A 20,766-nucleotide genomic window follows, 5' to 3' on the forward strand; every position below is an offset into this window, starting at 1 on the left:
TTTTTTTTTTTTTTTTTTTCTTTTTATTTTTTTTTTTTTTTTTTTTTTTTTTTTTTTTTTTTTTTTTTTTTTTTTTTTTGCTATTCTGGAAATTAAAACACTATTGTGGTGTTTGAGGGGATTTGCTTTGTTTTCTTTTGTTTTGTTCACTTTTGTCATTCCTAAAGCGATGTGCCTTATAATCACTGGTACAAAGTAGTTCTTGGACAACACTGCTTTGCAGAAGTTCCTGCATGCAGATCATGATGACCAGTTGGGCATTTCCTTACTAGCTGCCATTTGCTGCACTCATTCGCAGGGTGGCTAAAAATCAAGTCACACTCTGAACAAAGATTTATCCATATCATACAGAAGTAATTAACACCTTTGACTGTTACTGTGTTCGTGTCCTGAGAGACCTCCTGATCTCCTAAAACATGACACAGTCGTGGCTGAAAGGGTATGGGGATCAGCAAAACAGTTCAAACGTGACATTTCTCAGTTTCACCTTGGAGCTTCAACCCGTGCAGACTCTGTGTTACTTACTGAAAGTTAGAAGTTAGCATAAATTATGCAGTCTTTCAGACAGTTGGCTGTGATGAGCTGCCTCTATTAATTCTTCATTCATCTTGCCATATGTATGGGTTTTTTGCTAATTCAACCTTCTCATATTTAAACTAATGAAATTAAGCCCATTCAAAAATCATATGGCCACATGACATAAAATCTTTAACAAATTCTTCTTTATCAACGGCATCTGAGAACTGTTGGATTATTAATGGATCCAGGTTCCCACACTGCATGACAATTAAAGAGATCAAATATACTACAATTAAATCAATACATGGCTGTCACCATTTTTTTTAAAAGAAATTTTGCACCTTCTATATGCCATCTTGAGATCAGTTACTGTGTAAACAACTAACATCAGCATCAATTTGCTCATGACAAAAATCTGACAGACAGAGAATTTGCTTAGCACAGGGAAATAGGCATGAGCTGTCTCTATTTTCAGGGACAGCTATTTGATTCATCCAAGGACAGGCCACACAAACCAGCCAGCTTTTCCAAAATACTTCGTGCAGTTATCCATGTAGATTTAATCAAAGCTCGATGCACAGTGACAAAGTAGTAGAGAATGAGCAATTCAATAGGAATTGTGGAAGAGTCCTTCAATTTTACATATTTACTAGTAGAAAACAATTTCTAAGAGACACTTTTGTGGAAAAAAAGATTAATTTTAATGTCAGGAAAATTTTTATCGCTCCTAAATCTATTCTAGTAACCAGAATAACAGATTGTTAGCTAAGTGATCATAATAATCAAACAACAATTGAAAACTTAGCTAATGCAAAAGACTTTTACAAACCTACCTTATAAAAAAATACAGCCACCATTTGGTGAATGATGTGTAAAATACTCATATAGGACTCTTCAAAATGCATTGGTTTGAGCCCATTACTGCTGCACACTGCTTTAGTTAAACCATTTTATTAATTTTTCCCTTCTACAATGCCTCTTATTAGCAATTTACAGACAGGTCCTCTGCATCATGATGCGCTTTGCAATCACATATATGCATAATAAATACACAAAACTTCACTGCTTTTTCTGCCTTGTTACACATACATCTTTTTGTCTTTTTGTGATCTGCTTCTGCTGCACTTACTGCAAAATTCAAGTTGTTAAAGGTCATTATATTCAAAATCATAACACTTCTCAATACATGCACTTAAATCCTCCTTAAGTATAGAAATGAATGAGACGTCTGGTTCCAGCTGTGACAGGAAATATCTCTGATGACATAGGATCATGTTTATTTCAAAGAAGTCCAAGCATGATCTTGGGAGGCACAGACAAATATGTTTAATACAGTATCAGACAAACTGGTAAAAATATACAACAAACAACAGAATAGTAGGAAAACGGATGAATAGTAATAGGGGAAGAATAATTACCTTGCCTGTTTTCTTTCCCTGGTTGTATAATAGCCTATATAGATGGCAACATGCTGTTCCAACTGCAACAGAGTTAGCAAAGCCTCATATCCTATGGATCTGTGTCCTCTGCCTCCATATTCTCCTCTACCCATTTCCTAATCTCCTCGCTCAGACCCCATAGCTGCTATCTGTGACATGAAGCACCAGAGCTCTGCTGCTGAAGCCACAGGGTAATGTCCCTGGTGACTGGACACTCATCAGGTGAAATGGAGGAGTTTACTGCTGAATTTGGGCTAAGGACCTTTCCTGGGGCTGTCCTTCAGCAGTGGTTCTGAACAGCATCAGGTGGCCCTAGAAGCAGCAGCAGTAAGAAGGCCTTTCCATATGTACATGCAAGCACTAATATATTTTCATCCATTTTTTGTCCATTATTATTTTGGTTTGGTTAGCTTAGTTCCCCAGTCTAATTCACTGCTAGTTCAAATGCAGGGAGAGAAGGAATGCTTTCAGTGACATTGTCAACTTAAAATAAAAATGCTTGTGAAGGTAGAGACTAAGTTTATAAGTCCACCAAAGGCAAACCACCACTAGCTGTGTAATGAGATCACTGCCCTTGTTCAAATTTGGTAGTGCTTGGTCAATTTAAATATTATCAAGTAGAAACTAATGGACAAACTGTCAATTACAGCACATAAACCCCACATTAGGAAAGTAAGCTACAAATTATACATATAACCTTACATATGGACTTGGACTGATAAAGATTGGGACTCTTCAGCTTCAAAAAGAACCACCTAAAAGTGATATACAGTAAAGGGCCTTATTTACAGTGGTGGGACATGTTTAGCTGGCTGTGGTGTGAGGGGACATGTAATACTGATATTCCACATTCCCCAATGTACCGAAACATCCTTGCAGTCACCACCAGTAGAAGGACACTCAACACAAATACCAACCAGCTGGTTTCTCCCAGTCTTATGTTCTACTTAACGAGTCAAGAAGCTCAAACCAAAGAGTGCCCTTTCTTATACAATACCCAGTTAATTGCAAAGTTTGCTCCCTCAAGAAGGCTAGGTCGTAAAGATAAAACAGATATTCTGACAGATTCCAGTGAACATCAGACATATTCATGCTTCCACCAGTGAATATTAGACACAATGGGCTTGACACGTAGCCTGCCTCAGGATATCCCTAAACCACTGGTGAGACAGCATACCCAAGACTGTTCACTCTCATTCCTTTTTAAAAATTATTTCCCTAAACCTCTGTAAGAAACAGTATACTGGATGATATGTACCTAACGTTTTTATCTGGTATGACCACTGTTATTTTCCTACAGTTTTGTTGAGGAGTGGGAAACAGATATTTGTCTCTGTTGCACATTGTTGAATGGTGTGTCATGAAGATAAAATGGTGTACACTATCGCTATCCAGTGCTAGCTACACAAAAGAAATGTACTGCCATTCTGCCCACAGGAAAGAGCAAAAACTGCACTGTGCTTTTCAGAATTACTCAGTTACTGGATTTGAGACTCCAGTTCTTTTTTGTCTCTGCCTCAGTAAGGAATAATACACATAAAGGGCTTTAGCTGTCTATGCTAGACATCCTTTCTGCTTCCTCGGAGAGGATCACAATTTTCAGGGTCTGGACGAGGCCTAAACCTTTTCCTTTTTCTCTGTAACCCTTCAGCTGCACTGAACATGGCAGTGGAAAGAGAAAGGTTTCCTTTAGAGTACATTGCATGGTAGGCAGATGATTCAAATTTAAATAAAATACATAAATATGTACTTAAAAGTTAGAAAATTCCGTCACTAATTCTGCACAATGTTTACACGTTTCAGTCTTTCTCAGCAATTAAATATAGGTTCATGGTTATTTTTCTACAAGATCTTGCCCCATTAAAACAGATGGTTACTTTGAAACTAATAAGCAGCTATTTGTTCAATATTTACCATTCAGTCTCTTGCTCTGAGCTTTATTTATGACACATTACACAAGCTCTGTCCTGAACATTTATTAACTTCTCTAGGAAGGAAGGAAAGGAAGGAAAGGAAGAAAGGAAGGAAGGACTGTTTTAAAAGCATTTTGATTTTGATTATACTCTGACTTTTTTTAGTATTTTCATTAAATATTAGTATTTTCATTAATGGAGGATATTTTATCATTATAGACAAAATGTACTCAGGCGTATATACATACTGATGAATTAAATCCATCTCTTGAGATTTGACTTTTACAACAGAAATAACACTTTAGTCTTGCTTTTTCCCAAAAAAATTTGTTTCACCGAAAGATCAAAATTGCAGTGAGATGAAGCTAACTTCCAATTTGGGGTTTTTTTCCATGTACCACTAATTCCCATAGAACTTTATTTCTTGGTTTTATGATGCTCACTGCTGTAGCACTTGAGTGTTTTATACTATTAATTAAATTACAAACTGCTTCTATAGGAGAGAGGGATTTTTTGAAGCCTATTTTACAAAGGGTCAGGTAAATGAAAGTGAGATGGGATTCAGATACAACCTGAGTGTGTAGGATGAGGATGAAAAAGAAGCTTGTAAATGAGAAGAATATTTAAAATTACCTCATAATAATCAACAGCAACATTTTCCTAACTGTATCTACTTTTCACATACTGGATTAAAAGAAAGCCAATGAAGCCAGCACCAGCTGGAAAGAGCACTTATTATCCCTCCCACTCCCTCTATGGACCTCACCATCACTAACAGATGAAATAGTGCAGAGAAATGTGAGGCAGTATTTCTGCATTAAGTCACAGCAGAACAGTGATAGTTCTCTTGCAAAATCAAGATGATAACACTTTGTAATTTGTATTCAGTAATCCAGTTTGAAGAAAAAATGGAAATATAAAATGGAACAAACTCTGAAATTGGCCTTCTTTTGTTGTGAAATAAACTCAACTTTTCATACAGTTTGCTGCAATGTTTGGCAGTGGATTTTGAGCTGCATTTGAAGAGAAGTGACATTACTGTTACGTCTGCTTAAAAGCCTCATCAAGCCTAGAGCTTTTGCCTCCTATACTCTGTCTGCAGCACTACAAATGTTTAGGCTGCACAGCTAGTTTGTTTAAGTAGCTTTTAAACAGCTCTTTTGCAATAGAAATCTGTAAATACTCCCATAACACTGAGTTTCATTTGAATGCTGAAGTTAAACTGGTGTGCAAAATGGGCATTCGGTCCCATAAATTTGACATACACAATGACCAACACCACAAGAACAAATATGTTAGAGTGGAAGTTGTGGCACTTGTGAACCAGGAGCAAACTGCTTGCAAATGGATTTACTATGAAACAGCATCAATGATTGCTCTGTGTAGCTGTGTTTTACTTTGGATAAGCACTGCTGTCTGGAAAAGCAATTAGGGATTTCTGGATTTGAAACTGCTAATCTATCAACAGGAGGAATGTCCAATTATAGTACCATGCATTTAAAACGTATATTGAAGTCTCCAGGATCAGGCAGAGAAGCTGAGGACAAAATACTGTCCTCTTCACAAATGACAGAGAAAGAGAAGCCTTGTTGGATGTTCTAGCAGAGGTTAGAAGATAGCTTCCTTGCCTGGGAAATGTGCTTTGCAGCAGTGACTTGTTACAGGGAACGCTGCAGTAAAGGAAGCAAGGAAAACTGTAGATGTATTAAAATGTCTTTTCCAGCCTCAAAGGAAAGCTCCACAGTGAATCTGGTATAAGTTTTCACAGGACAGCGGTGGATGTTTAATGGCTGAGAGCCATGAAGGCACTGGGAAGCCACCTTGTTGCTATGATTCGTCACTCTGGATGAATTGTGACTGACAGATACAAGGAGGTTGGAAACCAACGAAGCAAAAAGTTTACTTGGTGTGCTGAAGAAGTCAGGGGGAGAAAAAATTGTTTCCTGCCATTTCACATAGATTACCTTTCAGACACCGGGACTTCATCCAAATCTTTCCAGTCAAACGGTCTTTATGTAACCTGGATCATCACCAAACCAAAAGCAGAAAGCAATTACAGAGTGAGAGATGTGAAGGCCAAATCCAAGGAAACGTAACATACAATGCATGGACTATACTGTGTCACTGCTTTTTTGCTCTTGCTGAAGTTGTCAATATAAAACATTCCCTCTGAGGCATCTGTGGCCGAAGACAAATTTTACCAGATGATGCTGTCTGACTAGAGGCCTGTTATCAAGTTATGTGCAATTCCTGGTCTAACACAGATGACTTGTTTTGATACATTGCTATCATGGAGAAAAACCTAAGATACGCCAGGAACAATTTCCAGCTGATTCCTAACATGCTCACTGCCTTGATATTTTTTTATGAGTCCCTGAAGTGTTAGAAATCCCAACCTCCATCCTCCCACCAGGAATAAAATCAGGAACATATAAGCCTAGGGTTTCTCAAGACCAATTTATTTAGCTAAAGGACACAAAACACACCATTTTGGTGACGACTGTAATCCTCTGCAGCGTTGTTCTTTCCCTGGTTCTTGGAATTTGCATTCTCAAGATAGGAGAAAAGCATAATGGTAAAAAGGTCAGTATTGTGCAATATCTATATTATAATAATAAGGTTACATAAGGAAGGAGATTATAATTCAAACACATTAGAAGGAAAGAGTGCTAGGTAGTATGACTGAAAAAATAAATAGCAGGAACAGTAAAAATAATTGCTGCTTATCATTAAGGATTAATGCCATTAATAGCCCAAAGCTAGTGAACAGTTTTCATAAAATTGTTTAAGGCATTAAAAGAATACAAGATTGTCAAGCAGATTCAGAGGTCATTTTAGTATGACATAAATTACTGATTCCATTGGATTCCCCACTCTTACTGAGCAAGCTTGATTTAACACTTCTTAAAACTCAATGAACTTTTTAAGAGCCTGAAACACTTTTATTAATAGCTAAAATGCCTTCAGGTAAACTGTTAGGATATTCATATCTGCTTGTGGGGAAAATGCATCCAGGGGTATGTTCTATTTCCATATATAAATATATATGTGCTTGAGCATATATTACACACACACACACACACACACACACACACACACATATATACACACGCTTGGGCACACCGTTTGATCAGTCAAGTGAGTTGTGAGATACAGTAGAACCCTATTACAAGCAATTGATTCCTGTCCCTATAATTCCCCACGCCTCCTAAACATACCTTGCAATCTAGTGTAAGAATGGCCTGGAACTCAGCAGGGCCTTCGGAGCAGCGCCAGAAACCACAGGATACCCATCCATATGGAAATGTGCAGCCACCAATGCAGCACGGCGCTGTAGAGACGCCTGACATAAATCATAGATAAGAACTAACAGTGCAGGCACAACAGTGGGAGCAGGCAGAGCAGAGATTCATCAGTACAGATACACTGATGTAATTATTATTCCAGAGGGGATTCTGAGTGTAAGAAAGCCATTAGATGTGATGACAGCTTCTTCGTTTTTTCTTACAGAATTTCACCATAATATACAGGCCAAGTTTGATTGGAGATGGCAGGATATTTTTTCTGATTATTCCAGGCATTAAATCATAGTCCTCTGCACGTGTATGTTCGGTTTCTTCTGTGTAATTTCTATGGGTACTAAAGAAAGATATGGAAAAATTCTGAGTTAAAATGCAACAATACATTTATTTTTTCTTCTCTATCGGATTTTTTTTTAACAGCAGAAGAAACTGTAAGTTATTTTTGGTTTTTGTGAAAATTTCTATACATGTTTATCATAGTATAATTTAGTAAAGGTCTTTTCTTTCTTGTTTAAAATACTAACTTTTGATTTTGTACGAAATTTTCAGGGTCTTTTCAACCATTTTCTAGAGTGTTCATGACTATGGGTTCCAAGATTATAATCTGTGGGGATCCTTAAACACTGTGAAACTAAAATAGATGATTACATATACACTTAAATTTTAAGAAGTTCTTTCAGCTATCAATTTTAAGTAAAATTTTCCTAATTTTTATCACTTACTGTATAATGTCCTCACATAGTACCAACATTAAATAGGCGAAGCACGTACATTTTAACTATATTTCTGAATTTCAGCAATGGAAAACTGTTTTAAGCAGAAAATGGAAAAAAAACCCACATTAAATAAATTATTATGAAACTGCAGTGATTCACCTGTCCATTGCCCAAATCCTCCCTAAAACTCTTCTTCAAAAATTAAAGACTCTAGAGTTTGATTCACCCATAAAATATTGAGGAGGTAAGTTTTTACTCCGAAATCCGATTAAGTTAGTTGAATAGGTTGATCCTGCCTGCATCACGGAAGGCTTCCTCTTCTGTGTTGAGGCCAATCTTTCTTCTTCTGTTCTTTTTTTCCCATTCTTGATTCTTCATGACAACATGGTAAACTTCAAAGGTGAACTTCATTCTTCCAAGCCTACCTGTGTGGATAAATTGTGATATCTGTTTCCTCCCGTACCTTTTGCAACTTCATAACATTTTTCCTCTCTACTTTGTAACAGTATGTTTTTCTCTATGATTTCCCCCATATTTTACATTTTAATATCTGTAGTTCCTCCTGTAATCAGTTGTGTTCTGATCCTTAAACTTGGTTGCAAGTATATTTGATTGATATTTATTTTCAAGTTTTTAAAAGCATCTTAATATCTCCTTTCCTCTTGTCTTTTTTTTTAGAAGTGCAACTTTATTATGACTATTATTTGTGTTGTAGTCTCAGCAAATATACAACCTTGCATTGCACAAGTACAGAATACAGATTTCCTTATTACAGTATCCTCCACAGAACACATCCAAGACTCTTACCCAGGACTACTTAAATTTGCACATTCTTCTTTTAGTGAACAAAGAACTTCATCAAATGTTTAACTTCGTAAATCAGCCTTTATTTTTAATCGCCCCTTCTGAAACTTTAGTCTCATTTCTTTCATTCAAATCTGTATTGTTTCTTGTGTGGGCATTTAGTATCACTTGACTATTTCTCTAGCCCCCAGCTGCTGGACAAGAAGGAGCTGGGGTTTCCTCTAGGTCCCATCTACCTCATATACCACCACTTCTAAGTGGATGGCTCAGATAACCTAATCAATCTCAATTAGCTCTATTCACCTATGTTTAGGCAACTGGGCATAAGCTCCTACGGGTGATGAAACCTGGAGAGCGGTTCAGATGCCATGGTACGTACTGGAGGCTCAGTTCAGTCTCCTGGACTTCAGTCTATTAACATTTGTCAAATGTCTTATGTTACTCTGCCTGGACTCCAACTGCCTTTCAAAAGCAGGGCCATCTCTAGTAGGTCCTGTGTCACACCTGGTGGCTCCATGAGAATGTCTCAGGAATCCTAGTGGATCTCAACACTCACCAGTGCTGGGGCCAGCCGAATCAAGTTCTACACATCACCCTTAGGCTTCACTCATTGCACTTCATCTTCCTTAGTTAGAGCTTAAGATACCTTGGGATCAATTCAGTCCCTCAAGAAAAGGCACTTAATGCCTTTTGACATATCTTGGAGTATCTGAAGCATTCTCATAAGGCTGGCAAGTATGGCATAGGACCTATGGGAGAAGACTCAGATACTTCTGGAAAATATATTGGAGGCCAAAATAGGTCATCTCTAATGGCTATAAATTCCTATCTTTAGGTGACTGAACCAAAGAATAGTCCACATGAGTACATACCCTTCTAAAATCTGTGATCATAATCTCACGTCTAAAATGGGATTCATTAATTTCTTAACTTCACACAGAGCCTCATATCTGAGCTAATCACCTGCATTTATTTCTGCTACAAAGAAATCAGTGCTTTTTGGCCAGCTACATTCTCATCCTTAGGTGAGAAAATAAATTAGGTGAATCATGTAATAGAATTATTTCCATCTTGCCATTGGCTCTGATGAGAGCTCAGATGAGTGGTTCTCAAGTTGAGTTAAAAAGTAGTTCATGGAAGAAAAATCCACTGAGGCCCATTAAGTATTGAGACATGACTTGTTCAGGAATTCCCTGCTCAAAAATATGCTGGACATTAGCAAAGTATTTCTACTATGCACTTGCCATCTCTTTTATGCTCCCTGAGACATCTGGTTCTGACTACTCCTGGTGATGAGATACTGGACAATTCAAGTTTCTCATCTAACTCAGCACAAAATTTGTATGTTCTTACATTAATCCTTATCTACGTAAACCTGCTCATTTCCACCCCTGAAACAGTCATCTCTAGTCGTTCTGGAAGCCTGCTCTAGTTCCTCTGATTTCTGCCATGAGTATTGTATCCTTTTGCTGTTGCAAGCAATGGCTTTCTACAGAACAAGAAAAGAAACAGAAAAGACAACATATATTGGTTGTGAAGAGTAAATATATTGGGTAGAAATAGTTCTTGAGAATACTTTAATCTGTCAGACAAATAATCAAACACTTCTATGGTTTGTTCTACAATACTGAAAGAGAAGTGGGTATGAACTCAAAAAGGCTAGCAACAGCAATTCCAGCAACACTTGTAAACATTTTTTTTCTTGGTTAAGGAGATGTAATTCACAGCATAGAATGCACAAAGCATCTGCAATCAGATTAAGAACTTCAGCAACCTGATCTCTGCACTGATGGAACTGGGTAATTTCGGAAAACCTCTAAAGTAATCCAAGGGATCTTAGTACCCATGTCATTACTTTGGCACTCAAAATATCACAATGATGAGTATGGTGGTGGGTTAAATGGCTGAGGCGACTTTCCTTGTGGACCCTTTACACACTGACATCTAGAAAAATATTGCCCTAATTTTCAGGCATGCTGAGATACTATACTATGAACTGAAATACATGAAAACTGCCAATTCTTAGCAGCTCTTAAAAACACCCCCAGGTGAGACAACTTGGGAATCTCTCTCTATATAGCATTAAGAGTGCTAAGTTAGGGTACAAATTATTTGAATATGAACTGTGTTTGGAATCCCTGCTGTCTTTTGCCCTGCTACTGATTTAAAACCAAGAGATCTGGACAAGAGACATTCTAGCACAGTCTAACAGTCAACAGCTGCTAAACTGTGATTATCCTATCAGCACAGAAAAAAAAAAATTGCTATCATTCAAGCAAACACCAGTTTTTCCAGTCTGAACTCTAAGAGACTGACAATTCACAAACAAGTGATAGCCTTCAATCACCTGTAAAGAAAATGTTATGGCTGGTCATTTGACAGAGAAAATTAGTGCCTATAAGAAAAAGGATAACTGGTAATTTTAACGAGTGAATGAATGAACCTTTGAATGAGTGAATTTTAATGAGTGAATGAATGAACATGAACAGAAAACGACCCATATCACCAGCAGAGGTAAGGAGTTGCTCCATGATGTAGGTAGGTAAGTATCTCAAGGGAGGAAATTTAGCATACACTGGAGGACGTTGATCAAATGCTCCAAAGAATGCCCAAGAGTGGTAACAAAATTAAGTCAAAATGGTATACATGAATCTTATTGTTTTGTCTGACTTCATATGTCCCTTGTGCTTTCTAATTAAGGGCAAATAGTCTCTCAGTGTTTTTTAAAATTGTTTTATGTACTTAACTTTTCCCTGGAGACACAAATTATGCCCACCAGATTAAAGTTCAGAGGAAGGATGTGATTAAATGCTTGAGGCACTATAAAGTGCCAGTACTGGTACTAATGCCAAGGAAAGATAGATCACAAGTATCCACTTTAAAGAAGGAATAACATACAGTTTGAATGCAGCAAATGCACCAGAAAGGACATAGGAAAAAGTCAGTGCTCAATTCTATCCATACTCAGGAAGCTGAAAAGCACACATGAGTTTAGATTAAAGTAAATTTTATTTTAAATCCACAGTTAGTTGCATAATTAAAGATAAATAATTTGAGGCCACATTAAACTTTTTGACTGACCCTGAATTATCACTCTAATTACAGGCATTTCTAACAAAACAAAGTGTGATATCCTCAAGAGCTTGCAGTCATATGACACAGCTTTAGGCATCTGTAAAATATGTTACAAACCTATTTCATCTGCATTTCCTCTACAACTAGTGGAGCAGCTCAGCAAAAATGTGGTCAACCAAGAAAAGCCGAGTACAAAAATTCTGAGACTCTCCATATCACTTAAAAAAATTATTAAAAGTAATGACACCCTTATACTGCATACCCTGACTGAAAGCTAGAGAGATACACATTAACATCTTTCATGCCTGATCCAGAGTAGCCATCTGAACCTCCTGGGAAACATCCTGACTGGTCTACTGTATGGTATTTTGGCTTATACCTTCTAGTTCTCTCTGTAGAATGTTTCAGTTGGCATAAATTAAGCATTTATGGGCATGTTACACTCAAAGGGGCTATGAATGTCCTCCAATCGAGGAGACCTTTGTTTTGTCTTACATACCTTAGAGCACATTTTAGCCCCATGGTTACAAAACTTTATATGGTTCAATTTTTAATTATCTAAGTGACAAGGTGCAACTCCATGCCTTTATGAATGGTATGTTTTTGATCCAGCTTGAGAAGACAAAATGTACAGAAAATGTGTTCTTTTCATATGTTCGCCATTTTTAACACAAATTCACAAATTATTCAAGGATGTTCCATTACTGTCTTTCCTTTTAAGGATAAACAAGCAAGCCTTCAGTAGGGCTATTTTATAAGGTTCATAACAAGCCTCTGGTTTAAAAAGAAGCCCTTCACACTAAAGTGGTATGATGCGAGAGATGTACAAACTGAATACACAAATTTAAGTATAACAGGACTCTCAGACACTTTCAACATTGTTCAGTCCGGCTCTCCAAAACAAATGGAGGATTCATGAAATAGAGAATTTGAGAAAACAGCAAATGAATCCTCTGTGCTATTTGCAGCATCAAGTTTGAAAGCTGCTCGGCTCTAGATCTCTAAGCTCTGTTTTTCATGTGTCAGATGGAAATACAATAGACTATGCAGTAAAGGGAATCACACACACACACTGTATGTCCTTCACACTTACCAGGCCTGATGACTACAGTCTTCCCATCTGAACACACAGCAGTATAAAAAAATATTTATGGGGCGGTAAGTAATTTTTGTGGATTTTTCCCATTCCACATAGCCCAGAATACTCTGAACCAGCTCCAGGAAAACAGGAGCTTGCCAAAACATTAGTTCAAGCAGGTGGTTCCAATTCAAAGGACCTTTACCTTCTCTATGCTTCAGAGGTTCTTGGAACAACAGAAACCTCACAGGCCTATGCTGGCAAGCATAAGATTTGAAAGGCAGATGTTATTCTCCCATCCACCCATCAAAATCCTTTTGCCAGATTAACTAGTATCAGTACTATAACTTAGCTTTTGAACTGGCCACATGGGAGGTCTGCTATAATAGGGCAGCTACAAGCCACGTGCTGCCACTTATCTTTGTGCCTCTTAATGGGAAAGGAAAAAAAAAAGAGAACTATGAAGAATGGTAATTTCTTACCTGGTAATTTGTTTCTCCACATGCCCTAATATGCAAACCCAAACACTAGCTAAAACTCCTCTTGTCAGCAGATGGACACAGGGACAACATAAAGCCCCTGGGGTGTCAGATTTGAAATACAGAGAGATGATCTCTCTGGCTAAGTTCAGATTCAAATTTCTAAATGCCATTTCAAAAGGTATAGTACAAAATTTTCATAAAGGTAAATTCCTCAGAGAGAGAAAACCACACTTAATCAGATGAAAAGATACTACAATTTTACAGGCAATTACTAAGCAGTGGGCAAGTGATAAATATTTTTCTTTTTTTATGTCTCTCTGCAAACATTTTGATTACGAGGTTGCTCTGCTCTCCCCCTGATGTTTTACCTCCAGCTTGAACTGCTAGGGCTAACAATGGAGGACTGTTATCCCTTGATAATATCTTGTTCAGATGGATATACATGACATGCCCAGCCCACCCAAGTAGAACCGGTAACCAAACAGTCGACCACCTGGTAAGATGATTAAAGCTTATCATGAAGTCGCATGGCAATGAAAGATGACTGGACATCTGTGAAAGGATCAAGCCTGGTTAAAGAAATATCTCCTTTCATTGATTTGAAGGAGAGTAGTATGAGCTGGAAGAGGAAAATCTAGGGCAACATTTCTAACAAAAACTCTTTAAGAAGAAGTAGGTAAAAATGTGGTTCTTTCATGCTTAGATGCAGCACGTTGGTGCTTTTGCCTTTAAAATCTATGTCAAGCTACTCTACAGGCAGGAATCCTTAGGAATTTCTCAACAATGTTCTCAAACAGCTAGCATACTGAGTGAGGAGCTACTGAGAGCCAAGGAGTAAGGAATACTGACAACATGAGCCTACCTTACATACATCCCTATCTACATAGAACTTATGTTAGTCAGGACTATAGAAAAGTTCCTCTATCTTTTGAAGATATGGTATTCTGATTCTTTCTTGAAGAAACGTAACAGAACTCATGTGTTTGTCTGGAGTTTTGTTTTAGTGGTGGTGGTGTCCAGAATCGGTGCCAACACCCGTTTTTAACATAAGGTGTGGTGTCCACACCTCAATCAGAAGGTTCAGCTTCCAGGTCCTCTCTCATCAGCCAACAATCAGCCACATAACTAACTGGAAAGGGTAGCCTTTCTGCCCTTCTGTACAGCAAAGCAGGGGAGCACACTGATAGATCATGACATTATAATTCAGGGGCTATGGTGATTAGCAGGAAGTGGTATCTGTAGGCTTCAGTCCCTTCTTCTAGCAGAACACTATTAAACGAGTGAAAGGTAGTCAACATCCATTGAATTTTTCAGGCTGAGAAGAGTGTTACACTCCCTGTTTCTGGGGATGAGAGTGCCCTGAAGATTTGGTGATGTATCCTGTGTATTTGGCACAGAAGCACTTCTGCCTCCTCTTCAGCTCTGTTTCAAGGGAAAGCATCCATTGCATTTTTTTAAGGTCTAACTCATTAGGCATGCTCCAAAAATATCTAACATACTGGGTCCCTCAAGCATTTGTAGATGAAGCATAGCCTGCTTTCCCAACCTTCCCCTTATTTTAGACAAGAGAAAGGTATTGAATTCTTTAGTTTGGCTGTAAGTGTCTCGAGAACTTCACAGTCCTACAAGAGGGCATCTAATCAAGCTAGGCAGCAGATTAACAGCTGGCTTTTGGATCACCATTTTGGGTTCAGGCACCGCAATTCCATTTAAGTCCTGCTGTAGATGCTTTAGCTCTTTTATTGCCTTCAGCCCTGTGATGATATCTATGACAGGTGAGATTTCAAACTGATATTGATGTGAAAAGGTTGGAGGATGTTCAAGAGGCTGGCTTAAAAATTGCACCGGTAAAAGCACCTTCTCTCTTGCCACAGGAGCGTAAGGTTGATTTGCTTCTCTCTCAGTCCTAAAACTTACAGAATCTCTGAAGCCTGACAAGCTTCTCATAAAATACTGAAAAGAATAAAAAGATGACCCGTCTTTCTGTCACATAAAAGAAGTCCTCTGAAGGCAGAAGAAGTTTTTCCATTTGCAGAGGAAAAAAACATGGAAGAATAACAAAATCTGGAGATAACCGTTCCTCTGAGGGAATGGAAATAAGGAAACGTCATAAAGAAGTAGATCTCTGCAATTATATATGGGTCCTTTCCCACCCTTCTATTCAAATTAATGTTAAGCTCAATAGTGAATAGTCTCTGAGAGACGTGTTTCAAATGTACCAGATTTTCTTTCCCTCTGCTGTCTTCTTAGAAAAGCGTATTTGCATATTCTTTTTCCCAGAGTTTGTATACTTGTTTATTTTTATGTTACTCTCGCAGGTTTTCCTTCACTCTTCTTCACTTTCAGTCCTTTCCTGAATGAAACCACACACATTGAATCCTTTCAGTCCTTCGTCTTGTAAAAGTTTTGACCAAAATTTAATTTTACAGAACAGCAAGTTTTCAGTCTCTCATACTTTTCAGTTACTTAAATGGCACCCAGGTTCCCTTCCTCACCCTTTTTATCCACTTAACAAGGGTTTGCTTTCTACAGCAATAAAGAAAGGTCTTGTTTTGTTTCTGTCATACTGAGGCCTAGACAGCTTTGAATTTTTAGAAAATATTGAGGCTGTATATAAAACTTCTTTGTGGGTGGAAAAAGTGAAACATTTTCTCAGAAAATGATTGAAGAACTGAGTTTTCAGAGGTGAATTTTCACAGGAAATGAACTTCAGATAAGCTGAATGCACAAACTGGCTGCCAGTCTGAAAGATGTAGGTCTTACTTAGGAGTTCCATGTGATAACTGACAGTGTTGTACATCTGTCTCACACAAAGCTGTCCACAAGTTTTCAGGTCTGCAAGGATAGAATTCAACACCTGAATTTCAGGTCATAAGCATAGACATCTGGGTGTGAGCTAGGTGTCCACAGCACTATCATGGTCACTACAGATCTTGTCTGTGCATCCAGAGGAGCACATACACTTAACTCAGCTGACCAAACCAAAGTACCTACTTTAGGACATAAACTCCTTTGAGCATATTGGGTTAACTTCAGTTGCCTGAATAGGCACCTTGTGCCATTTGAATTGTCTTGGCTAACCCTGCCTGGCCTCCAGTTGCCTCTCCAGATGTCACATGGTGCTGTATCCCTTTCAATGTATGAAAGCACAAGGCTCAAATGGTTCCTGTGGAGGAACCTGAATCCCACCTCCACTGTCTGCAACAGAAAGTTAAGATACCTCACTCACACTAAATTTCTGTGCTTGAAGACAAAGCTGAACCTCACTCTAGGGGAGTGCCTTTGAAATGCAGTGTGCAGAGAAAAGAACTAACCCCCTTTTAGAGTGGAAACATTAAATGGATTCTCAAATACCTTGGGAACCTCAGAGTATAGATAATTCATTTTCGTACTTATTTCTCAGACTTAAAACCCCATTTTTAAATGTTAGGGATAAGTAGTTAGTATCTGGTAAGGCTTCTGGATTCTTTCTCAGTTCTGTTTCTCTTATGACCCATTAGCATCATGGCTGGACCTTCTTCAAGTTTCTCTGAAACTTCTCCAGACAGTGCTCCTGCTTCCCCACCATACTCACACATGCTCCTGTAACTCCCCAAGGTAATATCCCCTTTTTACATAGTGTCATGAAAAAAAAAACTTCAGGCATGGCTCCTTACAATTTATTTGCAAAACACGAGGTGCTTTTAACAAGTACCTGTTCTCACAAAGGAAGACTATCCCAGCTTCATGAATACTGAGTACTTAGTGTTTTTTTCAAGCATCCACTCTTAGGTGGATACTCCAAGCTACACTTCAGGTAATGCAGTCGACCAAGAAAATAATAAGAACAACTGCATTTATCTAAGCATCAAAGATCATTTTGTTTTACAGGTGACTTACTATAGCAGCATGCCTTACTAAACATCGCCTCCACCCGCACAACCTGGTTTACCTGCAGTAGCAGTTTGAGCTGTTGGAGAGAATATAGTGAAAGAGAAAAATGGCAATGCCGAACTGAAAGTCTTTTAAAATTCCCAGTGCTCTTCTTCAGTCATTTCTTTTTGTCATCTTGTATATCATTTTGTACAAAGCAACCTTGCTAAGGACAATAGGGATACAGTGCTAAGAACAACCAGAAAACCAGTTGAGAATGGCATCTTTTTAAATACAAATGATCCCTAAAATAATTTACCAAGGAAATCAGACGGTGGGGATTAGCTGGTATCACCCTCTTTAATGCTTGGGATCACATATTTAAATAAACAGCAATCTCTTAAGAGAATTAGTATTTGGGGGTTCTTTTTGCATTACATAATTTAAATGACATGATACGCTAAGTCGTAATATACAATGAAGGCACACAGGAAAGCAATGCCACTCTTCTGAGCGCCAGGACTTCACTTTAATTTATGACTGCATGTACATAACATGATTTTTTCAAAGGGTACATAGCTCCCTCTTAGACTAAACTGCTTATTGCTTTTACAACAGCAAAATTCCTCATTAAATTAATTTATTCTATTTCTTATTTTTGCTGACTTTTAGCTTTTTTTTAAAGTACTGTTTAATCTCTTATCCTCTTTTCTCTCTCCAATTTCATCTTAAAAAGCTTACCAAATCAAAACCTATCCCACGAATGATCTCATAGTGCAGTTCAGCCCAGATATTTTTCTGCTCTCTTCTGCTTTATTTTTGGCCTGTGACAAATCTTAAAGGGGAAAAAAAAATCTCTACACACAAAACCCAGAAAATATTATATAACTGTATAGAGCCGGCAATTTAACTCTTCCCAGCAGAAAATTGTTTTTAAATACAACTCTGTCTGGAGCTGAAAAACGTCAGTATGGAAATCCAGCTCCAGGTCACAGGAGGGAGTGCAGCAGCTCCCCGAGCAGATGTCCACACACAGTGAGTCATCGGCAAGGGCTCAACCTGGGATCATCAGCACCCAGGCACAGCTGCCCACGGTTTTCAGCTGAAAGAGCAGCTCAGCCGCCTGTCCCTTACTCAGCGTGTGGAGCCCTCAGCTAACCCGAGCGAGCCAGGGAAGGGCGACGAGACAGCGCGGAAACCCCTGGAGATGTGATTTTTTTGTGTGTGTCAGCCCTCCAGCTGCATTAGCGAAAGGGGGCGCTTACCAGCGCTCAGCTGAGCGAAGCGGCAGCGATGTCTCCATCGCTTTAACCTTAAAAGGGGCACAGAAACGGGAGTACCAACCGGGGGCATGCCGCTGCTCCCCGATGCGTGAGCACTGCCCGGGGCGGCAGGTGCCGACGGGGGCTGCGGGGAACTGAGCACGCTCAGTCTGACCGGGCGCGCTGCTCCCGGCGCCGGGCAAGGCAGGGAAAGGCAGGGCAGGGAAAGGCAAGGCAGGGCTGCTGCCGCCCACATCCCCCGCTGTTGCCGCGGCAACCCGCGGGCGGGGCAGCCCCAGCCCGGCAGCTGCCGGGGGTGCCCGGGGGTCGCCGATCTGCGGGCGCCGCGCCGGAGGGGGGCCGGATAAAGGCTCTGCCCGGGCAGCGCTGCCGCGCCCACGGGGGGCTCCTGTGCCGGGAGAGGCGAAGCGAAGCTGGGGGAGAGTCTCGCCACCGGGAGAGAAGGGACGGGGAGGGGCCGCCCGGGAGAGGGAAGGGGAAGGGGAGCGGTAGCGCCGCGTCCCTTGGAAGCAGCGTTTTTTCCTCCCCTGGCCCGCCAAGCCCTGGGCGCCAGGGGAGGGCGGCACTCCCGCACCGTGTCCTCTTCCCGCTGGACGAGGGGCCGCCCCGGGGCAACAGGACGATTTAACCAGAAAAAAAAAGCAAAAAAAAAGAAAAAAAAAAAAGCTGAGTATTAGCTATACTTAATTTAGAAGCGAGATGAGGTGGTTTGTTGATTTTCCTTTTTTCTTTTTCTTTTTTTTTTCCCCCCTCTATTGGCTAGAAGCCAGAGCTCTCCTATTGAACGCCTCTCGCTGAATGGGAAAAGCTGCCTAGTTTAATTAATGTTAGTCTTTTTCCCCCAAAAGAAAAGGGAAAATATTCCCATTATTTTAGCTGTGGAGAAGCCTCAGGTCTCCAGGAGAGTCGTCGAAGACATGCTGAGCCCAACCCTCTTTTCTTCCTCCCCTCCTCCCTTTATTAGCATACATAGAGGCACACACACACACACACACACACAAAAGGGAAAGGGAGAGCCGAAAGAAAAGCAGTTACCTGAGAAACCGGATACGGTACTATAGGACACCATGGTAGACCTATATTTGAGGAATTCAAATTGCAGAAAGTAACCTCTGCCTTACCCTCTCCCTGAACCACGCCTCATTTAGTACACTAATCCACCCACCACTGAAATACATGTGTCCAGAGCACGCACAGAAAAGTTTGGGTAGCATCTGCAACATGGTGGAATCCCATATTGAATGTTAAAGTGTCACTCTATTGTGGATTATATGTAATTCTCTCCAAATCCACAAAAATAGCTATAAACCAGATAGTAGATTAACCGTGTTTTCAGATGTGTGCTTTCCTGTTTCCTGTTCCTACGCTGTTTGAAAAATAATAGTTTGCTGTATGGAAAATGCGCAACTCTCTGTTACACTGATGTAAACATATCAACATTCCCACCAATGTTTGGAAGTACAGCAAATGTGTTTGTACTAATTGTAATCATGAGCATTATGATGAATAATATGTTGTCATTTAGATGGTTTAGGGCGTTACTTTTTAGTTCACTACTATGAGTTCTGCCTTTCCTTTAAAAATGCTCCATTTTGCTAGTCTTGCTTTGTTGCAGATTTGTTGTGTCACGGAGAGCCTGCTTTTAAAAGGATTATTATTCATGTTCTGATAAAAACTCTGCTGTAAGTTTTAAAAAGAAATTACACTTCTTTCTTGACCTTCATTCCACTTACACCTTTCTGTGCACAAATCCTGTGATTGTAATCTATTATTCTGATCAAGTTTGTCTCAGTTTTTACGATGAAGCTAGACATGCATTTAGAAAATGTCCTAGCAATGTATTAACATGGAAATGTGGTTCCAAGTAGCAGGAACACAGTGATCACAAGCCCTACTTGGTGACAGAAATCACTGTTTAACAGTATTGAGATCGGACCATGTCTTAATTTTACAGTCCGTGTTGAAGTGTTAGGAATTTTCAGACTGAAGTATTTAATAGACTACCAGGTCTAAAGATGAAGTCAGAATTTGTAAGGGAGGATGCACTGTTCACAGCACAGCACTTTTATTTAACACTTAATTATGAAGCTGTGCACAGAGAAGCTTTTGAGATTGTTGCCATTAGAAACTGAGCCCTCATGGCTCGAGTTATGGTCAGGCTGCCGTCTCCACCCCCACCTTCCTCCTCTGCCCTCCTCCTGCTCTGATGACTGACCTTGCCACGCTTGGCTAAGCTGAACCTTGAGGTGCTGCAGTGTTTTACATTGCTGGGCTGTAAGGTTTAAGGTGCAAGCATGTAAGGG

This window comes from Empidonax traillii, unplaced genomic scaffold (genome assembly GCF_003031625.1).
Source record: "Empidonax traillii isolate 1590-97213 ecotype Southwest subspecies unplaced genomic scaffold, ASM303162v1 scaffold423:size1405600, whole genome shotgun sequence".
Lineage (NCBI taxonomy): Eukaryota > Metazoa > Chordata > Aves > Passeriformes > Tyrannidae > Empidonax > Empidonax traillii.